Genomic DNA, 17,357 nt, shown 5'->3' with positions numbered 1-17,357 from the left:
TGATGGATTTTCTTCCTCGTTTGACCTTGGTGACCACATTTCAAACCTTAGAGTGAACCTTTTAGATCTACAAATGGAGTTGGAGTTAATGGAGGGAAACCTTCCACCTGAACCTCCTGCCCCGTTCACCCCTTGTAGTTGTCATGAGGTCACCCCGGGTTCCCCTCAACCCTTTTCTTCGATTCATCCTTGCTCAACGCTTCCACTCTCAGCGACTCGGTGGAAAACTCTTTCTAGAAAGAAAAAATGGAGGGTAAAGTTCCCTGTTTTGACCTCCCCTTTTTCTTTGGATTTTGAAGATATGTCGAAGAAAGTGCGACGACAGGTAACTCCTGAGGGACTAGATTCTAGCCCTCTATTGGCGTCTTCTATTATGTCCAACGTGTCGGAGAACCGGCTATTGGAGTTATCTGAGAAACACCATATTGGCAAGGAGTTCAAGCTGTATGTTCCTTCCAACAAGTGACGGGCCGATAATCGCCCCAGGGGTACATGGCCATGAGTGACCATATCCTGAAGGCGGGTGGGACCATTCCCATACACCCTTTCATTGTCATGATCCTTAACCATTTCGACATTGCTCCACTCCAGCTGGTACCTAATAGTTGGCTGACCTGAAGCTACCTATACATGGCGTTTATCGACCCCAACCGCCGTGCTCCTATGGCTCAAGAGGTGCCCTTTATGTACAACCTCATGCCAACCCCTAAATCCAAAGGCTTTTATTTCCTATAGAAAGCCAATTCCCAAGTTTCCCTCATAGAGGGCTCTGTATCCAACCCAGGGTCCTGGAAGCGGGACTTTTTCTTCGTGAAAGGTCCCCTTTTTGTATGTGAACACTTTCGCTCGTCCCCATGTAAGTACTTCAAGCTCTTCTTCCTTTCACCTTAAATTTGTTATTTTGGAACATATGCTTATATTGGTAACTGTGTTGATTATGCAAAGAACTGGGGTGTCCCCGACATTCCTGAGTCAGAGGCAGCACCGGAGGACACCTTTCTCGATGCTGACCCCGCTAAAAAGATTGTTGCACGTCTCTTCACCGTGGCCAACCTTAACCGTTATGGTTTATCCATAGTTTCGGATCCCGATTTGCTGTGGCATATTTTCGAACGAAGGAAGAAGGCGACTTTAGTCGAGGCTCACTCAAACTGGGATGATGTAGAATGGGTGCCTGAGGAGGTTTCCCCAAAATCGAGACGCCCACCCCGGTCATCTCCGTCTCCCAGGGGGTGCCCTCCTTTGGTCCCTATGGACTGTGACATGGCCTCTCATTCCCGCGATCTACAGGCCATGCCAGGGTGCTTTGTCGTGCTATTTTCTGAGGAATATGATACTCTTCCTCATGCTCCCATCAATCCTGGTCCGTCGAGGCCCCATTTTTCTGGTGTTCCTGCGCCTCCTCCTCCTCCTTCAGTGAGAGGGTCATCCATCCCTGCTCAGCCAGGCGCCCCTGATTCGGAAGGGACACCCTAGGTGTAACGACCCAAATTTGCTAATAAGGCTTAGGGACTTGATTAGCGTGCCTGGAGGGCAATAGGTGAATTATGGATATAATATGTGAATTTATGTGAATATGTGATACAGATGCATGTTTAGTTGAATTAGATATGCATGTGGGCCCCGTTTGTATATTAGGGGTGTGTCTGTGATTTTAGCCTGTTGAGGGTATAAATGTGATAAATGTGATATGTTTATGATATATATCTATGTAGCACGATCCGAGACAGTCCTGGGGAGCAGTTAGCCAGAAAGTCACAACGGGGTTGAGAATCTGACTCAGGGCGAGTCGAGGGGTATTTTGGGTATTAGATGTGTTATGGGGTTATTCGATTATGGAAATAAATATTTGGAGATATATTAGAGGTTAGAATGTCTAGGAGGGAATATTGAGGAAATTTACCATTTTGCCCTCGGGACGTTTTTGGCACCCCGAGCCTTGAGGTAACCTTAAAGCTTAAGTTAAATAAAACAAAGCCTAGGAAGTTTTTAGAAACTTAGAAACCGACTCTTTCTCCCTCTGTTGAAGTTGTTCTCTCTTCATCTTTCTCTAAGGCATATCAAGGGAAAACTTGGTGAAGCTAACTTGAAGCTAAGGAATTCAGCTGGGATTTAGGGGAGCTTGAAGCTTGGAGCTTAGGAAGCTGGTTTAGAGATTCAATCCAGCAAAGGTAAGCTTTAAATTATAAGGATTAGGTTTGGAAATTCTGCTGGTTTTCATAGAGTATGCATGGTTTGGATTCTAGGACAGGTTTTGATTGTTTGATGGGTGAGGGAATTGGTTCTTGAGGTTGTTGGTATGTTTAGGTTGCATAAATATGAATTCTGGGTTTAATTCTGAGGTTGGAGGAGATTTTGGAGGTGTTGGCTCGAAGGATATGCAGGGAAAAATGGTGTTTTTCTGGGTTTGGAGGCGAGGGCCGCGACCCTAGGAGGGGCATGCCGCGGCCCGTGTGCAAGCGAGGCCTTGGGGGTCATGGTGCTCGAGGCGCGCCCCGGCACTTGGCCAAGTGCGTCGCGGCCCGTGCGTGCTTCAGGGAGGTGTTAGCCTCTGTTTTGAGGCTAGCCGCAGCGCTTGTGGGGTTGGGTCGCAGCCCTAGTTCAAGGTGCAGGGTGACTTGAGGGTTTTGACTTGGGAACCTATTTGCTAAGGCTCGGGATTGATTTTATCACCCGGATTGATAGGATTCAAGGTCCCGGAGATTAGAATTCTAACTCAAAGCTATTTAATGGATTAGAACTTTATGGATGAATATTGTTAATGTGTTGTGACTAGGGTTTCGACGAGGCTCAGTTTAGGGGACTATGCTTGGGATATCGGTGCCTGGAAAGCTCAGGATTCAGGTAAGAAAACAACTATTCCCATAGAGCTTGTATGCAGGGCAGAGCCCTATATGATTTTATTGTAGGGCGTATCCCTTTGATTGAATTTGTTCATGTTCAGTATATGCTTTATTATGCTTTGAATGCAAATGTGTGAATGTTCGGCAAGAGCCGGGAACGACGCAGGCCGAGGTCGGAGAGGCTGGGAACGACATTAGGCATGTGGGGTGCAAGGCCAAGTACGGCAAGGGGCCGAGAGCAGCATTGAGCACGTGGAGTGCGAGTTTCCAGGGTGAGACACTAAAGGATACCTGGGATATCCTCACGGTGTGGACCGCGAACCCAAGGCCTGGTAAAGCGCCTGGGACGGCATGGTCGTATGTGTTTAGCCTATTGATGGCCTGTTTATATGCTGAGTGTTTGTTATGCATATTTTTTCTGCTTGTATGGGTTTTTTTGCTGGGCTTCGGCTCACGGGTGCTATGTGGTGCAGGTAAGGGCAAGGGGAAAGTTGACCAACCATGAGTACGGAGAGCGTGAAGCGGCACGTGCATGTTTGGCCTTCCTGGCTGCCACAGCCAGTGGTTTTGAGAGATGATTGTATTAAAACCTAGATTTTGTCGTCTAGTCGACTTGGTTTGTACTTATATGTTGTAAATATTTCTAAACAGTATTTTGGGATCCCAAGTGTCAAACACATTATGTTTTTCAGTAATTGAAATTATTTTCGAAGTTTATTACTCTGTTTATGATTTAATTACACTTTTGACCTAAACCTCGATTAGCAAGTTGAAAGCACATTTTAAACTCACATAGTAACGACTCTAAGGAAGTAGGGCGTTACACAAGGTGGGTCGTATGGCGGCCTCCTATGGGCAAAGGTATACCCAGGTCACCAAGGCTATTCCTAAGAGGTCTTCAGAATTTTTCCATATCGGAGCTTGGGGAGACTCTTGTGCGCTCCACAACTTGGGTGAGTTCATGCGTCTCACATTGGTCTTACTCTTTCCTCTTTTCTTTTGTTTGTTTTGGGTTCTTTGTTTGCTCATCATCATCATCATTTTTTTGCACACTTCTCTGGTGGCTCAACACTTTGCCGACTCGGCAAAGGAACTCTCTTTGTCGAACGCTGAAAGTGGCCTTCTAATGGTCAAGGTTTAGGAGCTTGAGAAGGAACTCACTAACACCAAGCTTAAGCTTAAGAAGGCCCTGGAAAAGGCCTCTTCGTCGTCAAAAAAGAAGAGGAGAGTGGAAGCCAGGGCCGTGATGTTGCAAGGATCTCTTTTAGGACCCTTTTTGTCTAGACGGCTTGGTGACCACTCTAGGCTTATTCGTGGATGATCTTCCTGAGGCCTTTCCTCTCGTGGGGGCATCAACTTTTACGAGGAGGCTCTTCCTGAGGAATTTCCTCTCGTGGAGGTATTAGCTTTTATTAGGAGGCTCTTCTTGAGGCCTTTTCTCTCGTGGAAGTATTAGCCTTTATTAGGAGGCTCTCCCCCCTTTTTGGCTAGACGGCTTGGTGGCCGCTCTACGCTTATTGGTGGATGCTCTTCCTGAGTCCTTTCCTCTCGTGCAGGCATCAGCCTTTACTAGGAGGCTCTCCCTGAGGCTTTTCCTCTTGTGGAGGTATGAGCCTTCATTATGAGGCTCTTCTTGTTGGACCTTTTGAACGTCTTGATGTTCATAAGGGTAGCTAATCCTTGTGAACTCGGGAGATGCCTTACAAGGTTCTCTTCCTTATATATATATTTATATAAGGGTCTCTTTTAGAACCATTTTTGGTTGTACAACCATTTTATAAGGGTCACTTTGATCATTTTGTTCATGCACTTTGATAATTCCAATTGGTGATAGGTACACAAAAGTTAGATACATGCTCTCGTAAATGAGGAGTGTGACATGCCAATAGAAAAAAAAACATATTCATTAAAAATAAGGAGAGTACATAGGTAATTGTGGCGACGATGTTCTTACTACATATCAGGGCATCTAAGTTACCCCTCTAATTCATAGCTGTTGGGGGGCTAACTATGGTAACCCTTTTGATTTATCATACTAAAATTGGAGCTTTACCCGATGTTCCCTCTCAAGCACGCATGAAACCATCGATTCTGATCTCCTCAGTGACTTTGGGGTTGAACTCTCCCGGGTTTGTGATCCCATGCACTACCATCACCACAAGTTCTAGCAGTCTCATGGCTTGCTTCTTTCTGTTCCCCTTTCACGCTCGCCACCCCCAGGAGTTAGGAATTTTATGGCCAAGTGGTATACTGAGGTTATACCGTGTTGAAGGGAGGGTCTCCCTGATACCACGTTGAAGTCCGAGGAACAACTTACTAAGACAAAGTTCTTCATTACAGTGGTCTGTTTGGGTGGCTCTCCCATGGTGAGAGCTAACTCGATTGTGCCCAGGGGTTGTATCGAGTCTCCGGTAAACCCATACAGGAAAGTGTTACAGGGCTTTGGGGTCTTGATACCCAGTCCCATCTTCTCTAAGGAATTTTATGGCCAAGTGGTATACTGAGATTATACCGCGTTGAAGGGAGGGTCTCCCTGATACCGCGTTGAAGTCTGAGGAACAACTTACTAAGACAAAGTTCTTCATTACAGTGGTCTGTTTGGGCGGCTCTCCCATGGTGAGAGCTAACTCGATTATGCCCAGGGGTTGTATCGAGTCTCCGATAAACCCATACAGGGAAGCGTTACAGGGCTTTGGGTTCTTGATACCTAGTCCCATCTTCTCTAAGGCTGGGTAATATAGGATGTCTACGGAGCTTCCATTGTCCACCAGAACCTGATGTACCCTCATGTTTGCAAACTGAACAGTCAACATCAAGGGGTCATTTTGAGGGAAATGCACACCCCGCGCGTCTTCTTTGCTAAAGGTTACTGAATCATTTTCCCCTTTAAATTTTTTTGGGGATCATTGTTCTAAGCTTAGCATGCATGAGGGTGGGCTTCGTCTGGCTTCCTTGGCGTACCTATCTCGCCCTTTTCTCGATTCTCCCCTGATTCTTGGTCCTCCGAAGATTGTCCTCACCTCTCCTTAGACTTTTGGGGCTACATCTCGCGCTCATGGCGAGGGTGGTCTATCATCTGGTCTTTCATTTTCTCTTTGGACGTATCTACCCAAGTGCCCCCTACGTATGAGTTCCTCTACTTCCACCTTTAAATGAGTTCATTCCGCGGTGGTGTGGCCAATGTCTTTATGATAATGATAGTACTTTCCAGGGTCTCTCTTTCACCAATGTCTCTTCATTGGTGGGGGTCTCATGAAGGGAACCTGATTCTCATTTGCAATGAAGATATGCTCCTTAGTATGCGTCAAGTCAGTGTAGAAAGTGTGGGATGTTTGCCTAGGATTACCTCCGTGTTTGTGCTTCCTCTGGTGGTCATCTCTTGGGCCTTCGTACACCCTTTTCTTTTTTGGGTCATTCGAACTTTCAGGGGCTGAGGGCTTAACAGGTGATGCCTTCAAGTTCTCATGGCCATCTTCAACACAAATGTACTTTTGTGCCCGCTCATTGAAATCATCTAAGTCAGTGACCTCCCTTTTGAGCATATTATCCCAAAGGTTACTGCTTGGGCGCACTCCGGCCGTGATTGCCATCTTGAGTTCTCCCTTGGTCAGGCTTCCCACTTTAGCCCCCTCCATGTTGAACCAATGGATGTAGCTTTTCAAGCTCTCTCCTTCACCTTGCTTTATATTAGCAAGGCTAGTGCCCGGTAGGGTATAATCGTTTACGGCATGATGTTGTTGGAGAAACTCATCGAAAAATTATTACCATGGCTTAATAGACCCTGGTTGGAGTCTTTTGAACCATTTATACGCAGGTCCTTTTAACGTGACAGCGAAGCAGTGGCACCTGGCCCTGCTATTAATTTCGCTCAATTTCATTAGGCCATTGAACGTGTCTAGATGGTATTTGGGGTCCGTATTTCTCTCATAAGGATTAATATGAGGTTCTTTAAAGTTAGCCGAGAGTCATTCCAACTGGATTTCTCGCGTGAAGGGTGACTCGTAGTCGAACTCTTCATCGGTAACGTGCCCCCTAGACACCATGACGATTTTGCTCCGAAGGCTCCTCATCTCGGTGTCTAGCTCTTGTCGCCTCCTATTCAAGGCACCCCTTAGCTTGGTGGGGTCGACCTTTCTCTTTTCCCTACCCTTCAGAGGGGCCACCGGAGGTGTTGTCCTTACTTTTGACCTCCTTCTATTGAGCTTTTCTCTTAGGTCAGGTGGCGCCTCCCTAGAGGTGACTCCAGCTTCAATATGAGGGTTAGCGTTGTTCTTCTGCTCTGGCCTTTGGGGCTGCTTCGCCTTCCCAGGATGTTCATGCTACTTTGTCCGAGGGGTATTACTAGTGGAGAGCCGAGTCCTCCCATCATCCACAGGGACCGTGGTTTCTCCACCCTCTGGGCCTTTTTCCTTTCGTCTAGGAAGGGGCATGCTTGATTTTCCTTGTAGCAGGCCATTCAACACCTCTTGCATATTTTCTAAGGTGGTTTCAAGCCTTTGGTTCTTCCAGTGTAACTTGCATATCTCCTCTTCATAAAATTGAGACCTAGAGCTCGGGCTTATAGAATGCACTCAGTGACTCTTGTCCGGCCTGCGCATTGATGGACCCGGATCTTGCCGGCCTGAGTTCGACACCCGTGGTGGCCTTGGGGGCGGGAGCTCTCCAGCATCTCTCGCGGGAGCAACTGTGGATCGTGGATGGTTCTCATCAGGCTGGACAGCTGGGGATGAAGCTTCCCATTCATCCCTAGGAACCGTGGGCTCCTTTGGTGCATCCATATTTTTGGGTGGCGGAGGATTCTTGATGGAGGCTTTCAGTTGATCTCCGTCGAGGTGGATCTCCAGCTCTCGTGGCTCTCTCAGTCGTTTAGAGCGTCTTCGCATCTTTTCCTGCCAGAATCAATGGAAGACGGTGGCTTGGCACTTATCCTTCCCACGGGCGACGCCAAACTGTTGACGGCGGAAAGTCATCGACGAAATATAGGTGGAAAACTCAAAGAATTATTCAGAACCTAATTAATGCAAAAGAACTTGTAGAAATTTGGAGGAAAATTGCAAGTAAAAAATAGATGAAAAACTCGTATATGGTTCTTAGAATAGTCTGATATTACAAGAATTTTCTAACCCCTTAGATGGAGAGGAGAAGATCCATTTATAGTGGGGCTCTAATGGCTCCTGTTACATTGTGGTCCGGGACAATATTGTACGTATGTACATTGTCAAGTCGTGGCACAGGTCATAGTGCAGCAGAAGGTTGTGGTGTCGTCTTCAGGACGTGGTCAGAGTCTGTGGGAGCGCCTCCACTTTAGTACATGAATGTGCCTCCACTACTTGCGTAGTACGAGTGTGAGAGATTGGCTGGTGAGGACAACAACAGGTACCTCACTCGTACGACCACTACTTGTCTGGCGTGTATATTAGGATCAGACATCCGAGGTCTTAAGGGTCGTACCCCATACATGCTTCACACCTGTATGATCTCTTTGAGTTATACTTAGGATTTTACCTTTAGATATTGATGTCTTTATGAGTCCTCTTAGGAGACACGCTCTCAAGGTGCACAACGCGAGGGCATCTCACGTGAGTGATGTACGTGAAACCGTGGGTTGTACGCGAGGGCTTCTCGCGTGGGTGCTGCGCGCGAGACCATGGGTTGATGCGCGTGAGGGCATCTCATGTGGCGAGACCGTGGGCATCTCGCGAGGTGATGCGCACGACAGGGTCGCAAGGGGCATCTCGCGTGGGCGTTGCACGCGAGATCGTGGGTTGATGCGCACGAAGGCGTCTTGCATGGAGAGACCATGGGCATCTCACGAGGTGATGCGCATGACAGGGTAACGAGGGGCGTCTCGCTTGGGTGCTATGCGCGAGACCGTAGCTGATGCGCGTGTGGGTGTCTCTAGTGGCGAGACCGTGTGTGCCTCGTGAGGTGATGGCGAGATAGGGTCGCGAGGGGCGTCTCGTGTGAGTGATGCGCGCAGCTTGTGGCGCTAGGTGCCTGGGTACGCAGCTGGTGGCGTGAGGCGCCTAGGTGCGCGGTACCTAGGCACAGGTCTGTAGGACCTTCAGTGAGGTGGGTGAGGCGAAGTGTGCCTGGGCCTCGCATGGTGTGAGACGGGTAAGCCTCTCTAAGGCCTTTTGTGAGGCATGGGTCTTTTAGGATCATATGCAATATGTGGTGTTCACATCTACATATGCGGCTGCCCGACCGCCACGGCCGAGGGTTTAAAGAGGAACTAGGGTTAAACCCTAATTTGCCACTTAGGTTAGCTGGTTGTAGATATTTTTTTATAATTAACCTTTATAATAATTTTTGGGATCCCAATGTATACAGTTAACGTTTTAGTGAAACATTGTATCTTTAACTAAAAAATTTAACCTTAAACCGTTAAATACATTTAGTTACACGATTATGACCAAATAACTCGGTTAGCGAGTTTAGCACTGTTTAAAATGCACAACATAATGGTCCCTTAGTAGTAGGGTGTTACATGGTCGAGTTAGGGATATCTTTGAGCTCCCCTTTCGTCTTCTGCAACATGGTCCCTTTGTTGGGTAGGTGTGTTTGTAAGGAGGTCACTTTTGAGGGACCTTTTGACTTTTTCAGATTCTATAAGGGTAGCTAGTCCTTATAGATCTTAATGTTGTCTTATAAGGTTCACCACTCATCCATATATATATCGTAAGTATTTTTATATATATCTCACGAGGCCAGGCACCTGTTTTGCACATGGTGAGGCTCTCGTTAAGGCTCGCAAGGTTAGACACCTATTTTGCACATGGCTAGGTCCCTGTTGAGGCTTACGAGGCTAGGCACCTATTTTGCACATGACTAGGTGCCCGTTGAGGCTCGCGAGGCTAGGCGCCTATTATGCACATGGCAATGGTTGTATGCGTGTCACATAATTGTCCTTGGAGATGAGAGATGTAATATATAAGATCGGTGCTTGACATTGGTAATAGTAAGCAATGTGAAAGGGTAAGCACAATTCCATTTTCATGTTACATCCTGGAGTCAACTAAGTGGCATCTTTTGATCTTACCAAGGTAAATTACATCTACGGTATGCTGACTATGGTGACCCTTTTTATTCCTTATGAGGCATAACCCAAATAAAGAAAAAACTACTACTACTATTACTACTACTACTACTACTACTACTACTACTACCTTGTGGAGGCCAATTGAGGTGACTTCTCTATCAGAATGATCTCTTTTACGTGGAGTCTCCAGACGTATTTGTAGAATGGGGGTTGGAGGAAGGTTTTCTTACTCCAGCATGCGAGTTCTCATGGCCCTCTTCCACAAGTATATACTTCTGTGCTCTTTCGAAGAAGTCATCTAAGTTTGTAACCTCTCTCTTGAGCATGTTATCCCATAACTTTCTTCCTTGACGAACTCCGACTGCAATAGCCATCTTGAGCTCCGCTTTAGTTAAACATCCTAGCTTTGTTGCTTCCTTATTGAACCTATGGATATAGCTCTTCAGACTTTCATTCTCGTCATGTTTTATGTTAGCGAGGTTGGTAATTGGCCTAACACAATCACAGACTGCATGGTGTTGATGAAGAAATTCGCAAGAAAATTCTTCCTATGACTTGATTGTTCTTGGCCTTAACCCCTTGAACCACTTGTACGCAACTTGTAACGCCCTGGATAGCCAAGAACGCTACACTATGTGTTAATAAAGATGCAGGACTTGCTAATCAAGTCATTTAGATAAAACGTGATACTAAAACCACTAATGAACTAGGGTTAAAGGTGTTTGGTCTCAAAAGTGTACATTCTATATAACAAAACATTTTTATACATGGGATCCCAAAAAGGAACAGTGATCAAAAGTCAGTTTACAAAATTTCCAAGGTTTTAACAACCATTAGCCATTCTAAGGCAAAACAGACATTTCTGGTTCCCCTGCTCCTGCTTTCCCCTCAACCGTGGCGGCTGAGCAGCTGGTCATGTACATTTAGCTCACAGAGCTCTCCAAGTCAGGGCTGCTCAAGTTTTCCCTTGCCTTTACCTGCACCACACAGCACCCGTGAGCCTAGGCCCAGCAAGAAAACATAATATGCATCACAAACAACAATAACAAATGAATAATCCCTTAAGCATGATCAAACACTTAGCACTCATATTAATCACATAGCACGTATTCAAAATCAAAGTTGCGACCAAGCATTAATAACAATCAAGTTACATGATTAACAGGGCCAACAACTTAGGCCACACCCTCTGTTTACCCTACTAACTCCTGCCCACTTAAACCGAGCTCAGTGCATAATAAGCTGTCCTCGACTACCAGTGGCCGAGTCGTGCCCTGTGCGCTAGTGTAACCTTGGCACTCTTATAGCCCGTTGGTTTACTGTTTACATGGCATAATACCATTCTTTCAAAGCATACATATTAGGGATCCCTTAGTCCCATTACAAATACACAACCGGGTGCAATTTTCTTACCTTTAATTTCATAGTTTGCCAACAACAAGCGACGTCTCTCGAGCACGATCTGCTTCCCAAGCCCTAGCTTAACACCTAGTAACAACAAAGGTAATGGATTCCATTAATATTCAAATAAAGGTTTTCGGGTACAATTCTAGCTTCCGGGACATCGAATTCCACCCAGCACGGTGGTGGAATCGATCCCTAGCACCCTAGGTTAGGTTCCCGCACTTAAAATCCCCAAAAGATAAAAAATGAACCTAAGGGCTGCGGCCCCAGAAACCTAGCAGCGGCCCGCCCCTAGAACAGTGGCTAAGCCTCTCTGAAGACAGACACGCGTCGCGGCCTTGCCCTGTGGGGCCACGGCGCTCCCCTTCTGTCGAGCCTCCCTGGCTCCTTTGCTTCGTAGGGCCGCAATGCTCTAGAACAGAGTCGCGGCCCAACCCTTCATGCCCAAAATAACCTCCATTTCTAACACCCTAACCTTATTCAAAACCACCGCAAAGCACCCTAGTACCAAAACCCATTAATCACAAGACTTTTAGCATGATCCTAACAGCAAAATCCAACAGAAATCCAGCTTAAAAACTCATTAAAACTCCACTTTGATTTCTGAAACCCAGCAACTAAAGAACTCAAAAACCAGCCATGGAAATACCAAAATTCAACCATTAAACCATAAATTCGAGCTTACCTTAACTGCAGAATCAATCCTCCAAGAGATTTCTGGGCTAACCACCAAGGTTCTAGCTTCAGTTTAATCTTCAAATCCAAAACCCAAAAACCACTTAGAACACAACCGAAATCACAAAATTCCAACAACAGAGAGTGGGAATCAAACCTTACCTTAGTCCTTGATTGAATCCCTAATTAATCCTTGTGCTAATCCTCTAAATCCCAGCTTAGGTTCTGTCTTTTTCGTTTGAGAGAGAAAGAGAGGAAGAGGAAAGAGTCGGTCTAATGTATTCTACTGTTTTATAAAGCCTCATAAGTCTATCCTTAAGCAATTAAGTTAATCCCAAAGCTCGGGGTACCGGAAACGTCCCCGAGGGAAAAATGGTAAAATTCCCCAATGTTCCCACCTAGACTTCCTAATCTCAAATATATCTCCAATTATTTATTTCCATAACCTGATAATCTAAATAACCACCCGATACCTGAAATACCCCTGACTTGTCCAAAGTCAAATATTAAGCCCCGTTGTGACTTTCCCGCTATCTAGCTCCCTAAGATTGCCTCAAGTCGCACGCTGCAGATCTACCCACATAATAATGTGGTTCTCACAGATATAACATTTAACCACATTTACATTCATATAATCATACAAGCATGCTTATCATATAATCATGCATTAAATCAATAAATTCGCACATAAACCAATTATGCCCTCCCGGCACACTAATCAAGGCCCTTAAGCCATATTAGTAATTTTGGGTCGTTACAACTATCCCCTCCTACTGAGAATTTCATCCTCGAATTTTACCTGAATAGGTCGGGTTACTGATCCCGTATCGCTGCCTCTAACTCCCAGTTCGCTTCCTCGACCTTGCTATTTCTTCACAACACTTTAACTAATGGAATCGTCTTATTCCGCAAGACTTTGTCCTTCCGATCCAAAATCTGAATTGGTCGCTCTTCATAGGAAAAAACTGTCTGTAACTCTAAGTCCTCATACTTCTGCACATGCGTTGTATCTGAAACATACTTCCGCAACATGGAGACAAGGAATACATCATGAACTCCTGACAGTGACGGTGGCAAGGCCAACCTATAAGCCACCTGTCCAATCATTTCTAGAATCTCAAAAGGTCCAAAAAATTGAGGGCTCAGCTTGCCCTTTACCCTAGTCTCCTTACCCCTCTCAAGGGTGAAACTCCCAGAAACACGTGGTCCCCAACCTACAACTCCACGCCCCTACGCTTAGGATCAGCGTAGCTTTTCTGCCTATTCTGCGAGGCAAGCATTCTAGCTCGAATCTTCTCAATAGCTTCACTAGTCTTCAATACCATATCTGGCCCTAAATACTTCCTCTCACCCATCTCATCCCAATGAATGGGTGATCTACACTTTCTCCCATATAACATTTCATAAGGAGCCACTCCAATCGTGGATTGATAGATGTTGTTATACGAGAACTCAATCAACGATAGATACTTACTCCAAGATCCCTCGAAATCAATCACACACGCCCTAAGCATGTCCTCCAACACCTGAATAGTCCTCTCAGACTGTCCATCAGTCTGAGGATGGAAAGCTATACTAAATTTCAACTGGGTCCCTGTAACTCTCTGCAGAGCTCCCCAAAACTTAGAGGTAAAGATAGGGTCTTGATCAGATACAATAGACTTTGGAACCCCATGTAGACGAACTATCTCCCTCACATACAACTCTGCATACTGTTCCACTATATAGGTTGACTTCACTGGCAGAAAATGAGCTGACTTGGTGTATCTGTCTACTATCACCCACACCGAGTCCAAAGTACAACTGTCCTGGGTAGTCCTCCCATAAAATCCATCGCGATGTCCTCCCACTTCCACTCTGGGATGCCTAGAGGCTGAAGCAATCCCGATGGTCGTTGATGCTCAACCTTTTCCTGCTGACATGTCAAACATCTAGACACATACTCTACCACATCCTTCTTCATCCCGGGCCACCAATATAATATCCGTAGATCCTGATACATCTTCGTGGTGCCCAGATGAAGCGAGTATGGCGTAGTGTGAGACTCATCCAATATCTCTCGTCTGTTCCCCTCATCTTCCGGAACACAAATTAGTCCCTGATATCAAAGCATACCAGTCTCAGAAATAGAATAATCCTTAGCTGTCCCAGCTAAGACATGCTACCTAACATCTTGCAACTGCGCATCTACCAGTTGTCCCTCCTTTATCCTCTCTAGCAGGGTCGACTGCAAGGTAATATTAGCTAGCTGGCCCACCACCAATTATATCTTTGCCCTGGCCATCTCATTAGCTAACTCTCTCGAGCTCTGGGTGGAACTATACAATTGTCCTGGACCCCTCCTACTCAACGCATCTGCCACCACATTGGCCTTCCTTGGGTGGTAAAGGATATCACAGTCATAATCCTTAACCAACTCCAACCAACGCCTCTGTCTTATGTTCAGATCCTTCTGAGTGAAGAAATATTTCAAACTCTTATGGTCAATGTATATCTCACACTTCTCCCCATACAGGTAATGACGCCACACCTTTAGTGCGAATACCACTGCTGCTAGTTCCAAATCATGAGTAGGATACTGCTGTTCATACTCCTTCAGCTGCCCCGATGCATAAGCTATAACTTTCTCATTCTACATCAGCACGCAGCCTAGACCCATCCTCGATGCATCACAGTAAACCACAAACTTTACTTCCTCCGAAGGAAGACTCAGCACAGGTGCAGAAATAAGCCGTCGCTTTAACTCTTGGAAATTGTTCTCACACTTCTCTGACCAAACAAACCTCTGATTCTTTCTTGTCAATTCTGTCATCGGTGAACCAATTTTTGAAAATCCCTCCACAAACCGCTTGTAATAACATGCCAATCCAAGGAAACTCCGCACCTCCAAGGCGTTTCTTGGCCTCGGCCAATCTCTCACCGCTTCAACCTTGGACGGATCCACCTTAATCCCTTCTGCACCAACTATATGCCCAAGGAAAGTCACCTCTGGTAACCAAAATTCACACTTCTTAAACATAGCATATAACTGGTCTTCCCTTAATCTCTGTAAGACCTATCGAAGATGTTGTTCATGCTCTGCCTCTGAACTGGAGTATTCTAGAATGTCTTTGATGAAGAAAATGATGAACTGATCCAGGAAGTCCTAGAACACCCTGTTCATCAAATCCATAAAAGCTTCTGGGGCATTGGTCAAATCAAAAGACATGACCAAGAACTCATAGTGCCCATATCGTGTCCGGAAAGCCGTCTTTGGTATATCCTCATCTTTGATCCTCAGTTGGTGATAACCAGATCGCAGATCAATCTTTGAGAACACCGTCTTTCCCTGCAGCTGATCGAACAGGTCATCAATCCTTGGTAGAGGGTACTTATTCTTGATAGTCAACTTGTTCAATTCCCTGTAATCTATACACATCCTCAATGTCCCGTCATTCTTCTTAACAAATAACACTGGAGCGCCCCATGGTGAGTAACTAGGTCTGATGAATCCCAAATCTAGAAGCTCCTGCAACTGTATCTTTAGTTCCTTCAACTTAGCTGGTGCCATTCTATATGGTGTCCTTGATACTAGCTCTGTCCCCGGTGCTAACTCAATCTCAAACTAAATCTCCCTGCGCGGCGGCAACCCTGGTAGATCCTCAGGAAATACGTCCAAAAACTCACACACCAATCTAGTCTCTCCCGGCCCTACTAGCATAACCCTAGTGGTATCCACTACACTGGCCAGAAAACCTATGCATCCCCCCTGCAACAAGTCTCTGGCTCTCAATGATGAAATCATGGGTACGTGGGGTCCACATACCGCACCCACAAAGACAAAAGGATCCTCGCCCTTAGGCTCAAAAGTCACCATCTTCTTCCGGCAGTCAATAGTAGCCCCATATCTGACCAACCAGTCCATCCCTAAGATCATATCAAAATCATCCATGTCTAACTCAATCAGATCCACTGAAAGTTCCCTACTATCAACCATCACTGGCAGTGCCCTAATCCATCTCCTAGAAATTACCAGTTCCCCTGTAGGCAATAAAGTCCCAAACCCTGCAGTCCGATATTCACTAGGTCTACACAATCTATCAATCACTTTACTAGAAACAAAGGAATGTGTAGCACCAGAATCAATCAATATAGTAAAAGGAAAGCCAGCGCTAGAAAGCTGACCTGTCACTACCGAGGGACTAGCCTCGGCCTCTACCTGTGTCAAAGTGAATACTTGAGCTGGAGTCAAGCTATCCACCTTTCTTGCTTCACCTTTCTTCACTGTTGGTCAGTCTTTCCTGAGATGCCCCACTGTTCCACAAAAAAAAAAAAACAAACTTTGGCCCGATATTCGTCCAGGTGACGCCTCCTACACCTTGGGCACTCTGGATAAGTCCGCCACGCCTCGCCGCCACCCTGACGACCACCCTGACCACCTCGACCCCTCCTATCAGGACCAGCAGCGGTCGGAGTGTCAGGAGTCTTTCTCTTGAAGTCACTGGGGCCTCCGCCCCTACCTGTCCCTGAATAAGGAGGCACCACTCTATGGCCCTTACGCCTCACCACACTTTCCCTCCAAATCTTGTTCTCCGCTTTCTCAGTGGTAAGAGCCTTCTCAACGGCCTGGGCATAAGTTGTTCCTCCAAGTACCGTTGTAATCCTAACATCCTGGGCTATCATAGCATTAAAGCCCCCTGATAAATCTATCGTGCCTAGAAACATCAGTAGGCACAAGATCTGGTGCAAACTTCGCAAACCTGTCAAATTTTAGGGCATACTCAGTAACAGTCATATTGCCCTACACCAAACCCACAAACTCATTAACTTTTGCTGCCCTCACGACAACATTATAATTTTTCTAGCTGAACAAGTCCTTAAATCCTTCCCAACTCAGAGTAGTGACATCCCTAGTCTGTGAAGCCACCTCCCACCAGATACGGGCATCCTCCCTCAACATATACGTGGCACAAGCCACTCTGTCATGTCCCTCTATCCTCATAAAATCTAGGATAGTAGTAATCATAGTCAGCCATTGCTCAGCCTTTAGTGGATCAGGTCCTCCCTCAAAGATTGGGGGTTGCTGCTTCCTGAACCGCTCATATAACGGCTCCCACTTATTCCCAATCTCTCTCCGACTGTACAACTGGTACCATTGTAGGTGGTACAATAGGGGCAGCACTCCCTGATGGAGCATGCTGTCACAGTAGACGAATCTGTTCATCTTGGCTCTGTAATCGAGCTTGCATATCTGCCATGAGTTGCTGCCAGTTCTCAAGGACTAGCGGAGGAATCTGGCCCTGGTCATCACCCCCGGTCCCAGACCTAGTGCGGGCTAGTCGCGTAGATTTTCTTGGACGCATAGCTATCCAAGTCAATCTGCAATCAACGACTCGGCAGTCAGACCATGATGA

The sequence above is a fragment of the Humulus lupulus genome, chromosome 6 (genome assembly GCF_963169125.1).
Source record: "Humulus lupulus chromosome 6, drHumLupu1.1, whole genome shotgun sequence".
Classification (NCBI taxonomy): domain Eukaryota; kingdom Viridiplantae; phylum Streptophyta; class Magnoliopsida; order Rosales; family Cannabaceae; genus Humulus; species Humulus lupulus.
This window is presented reverse-complemented; position numbering follows the sequence as displayed.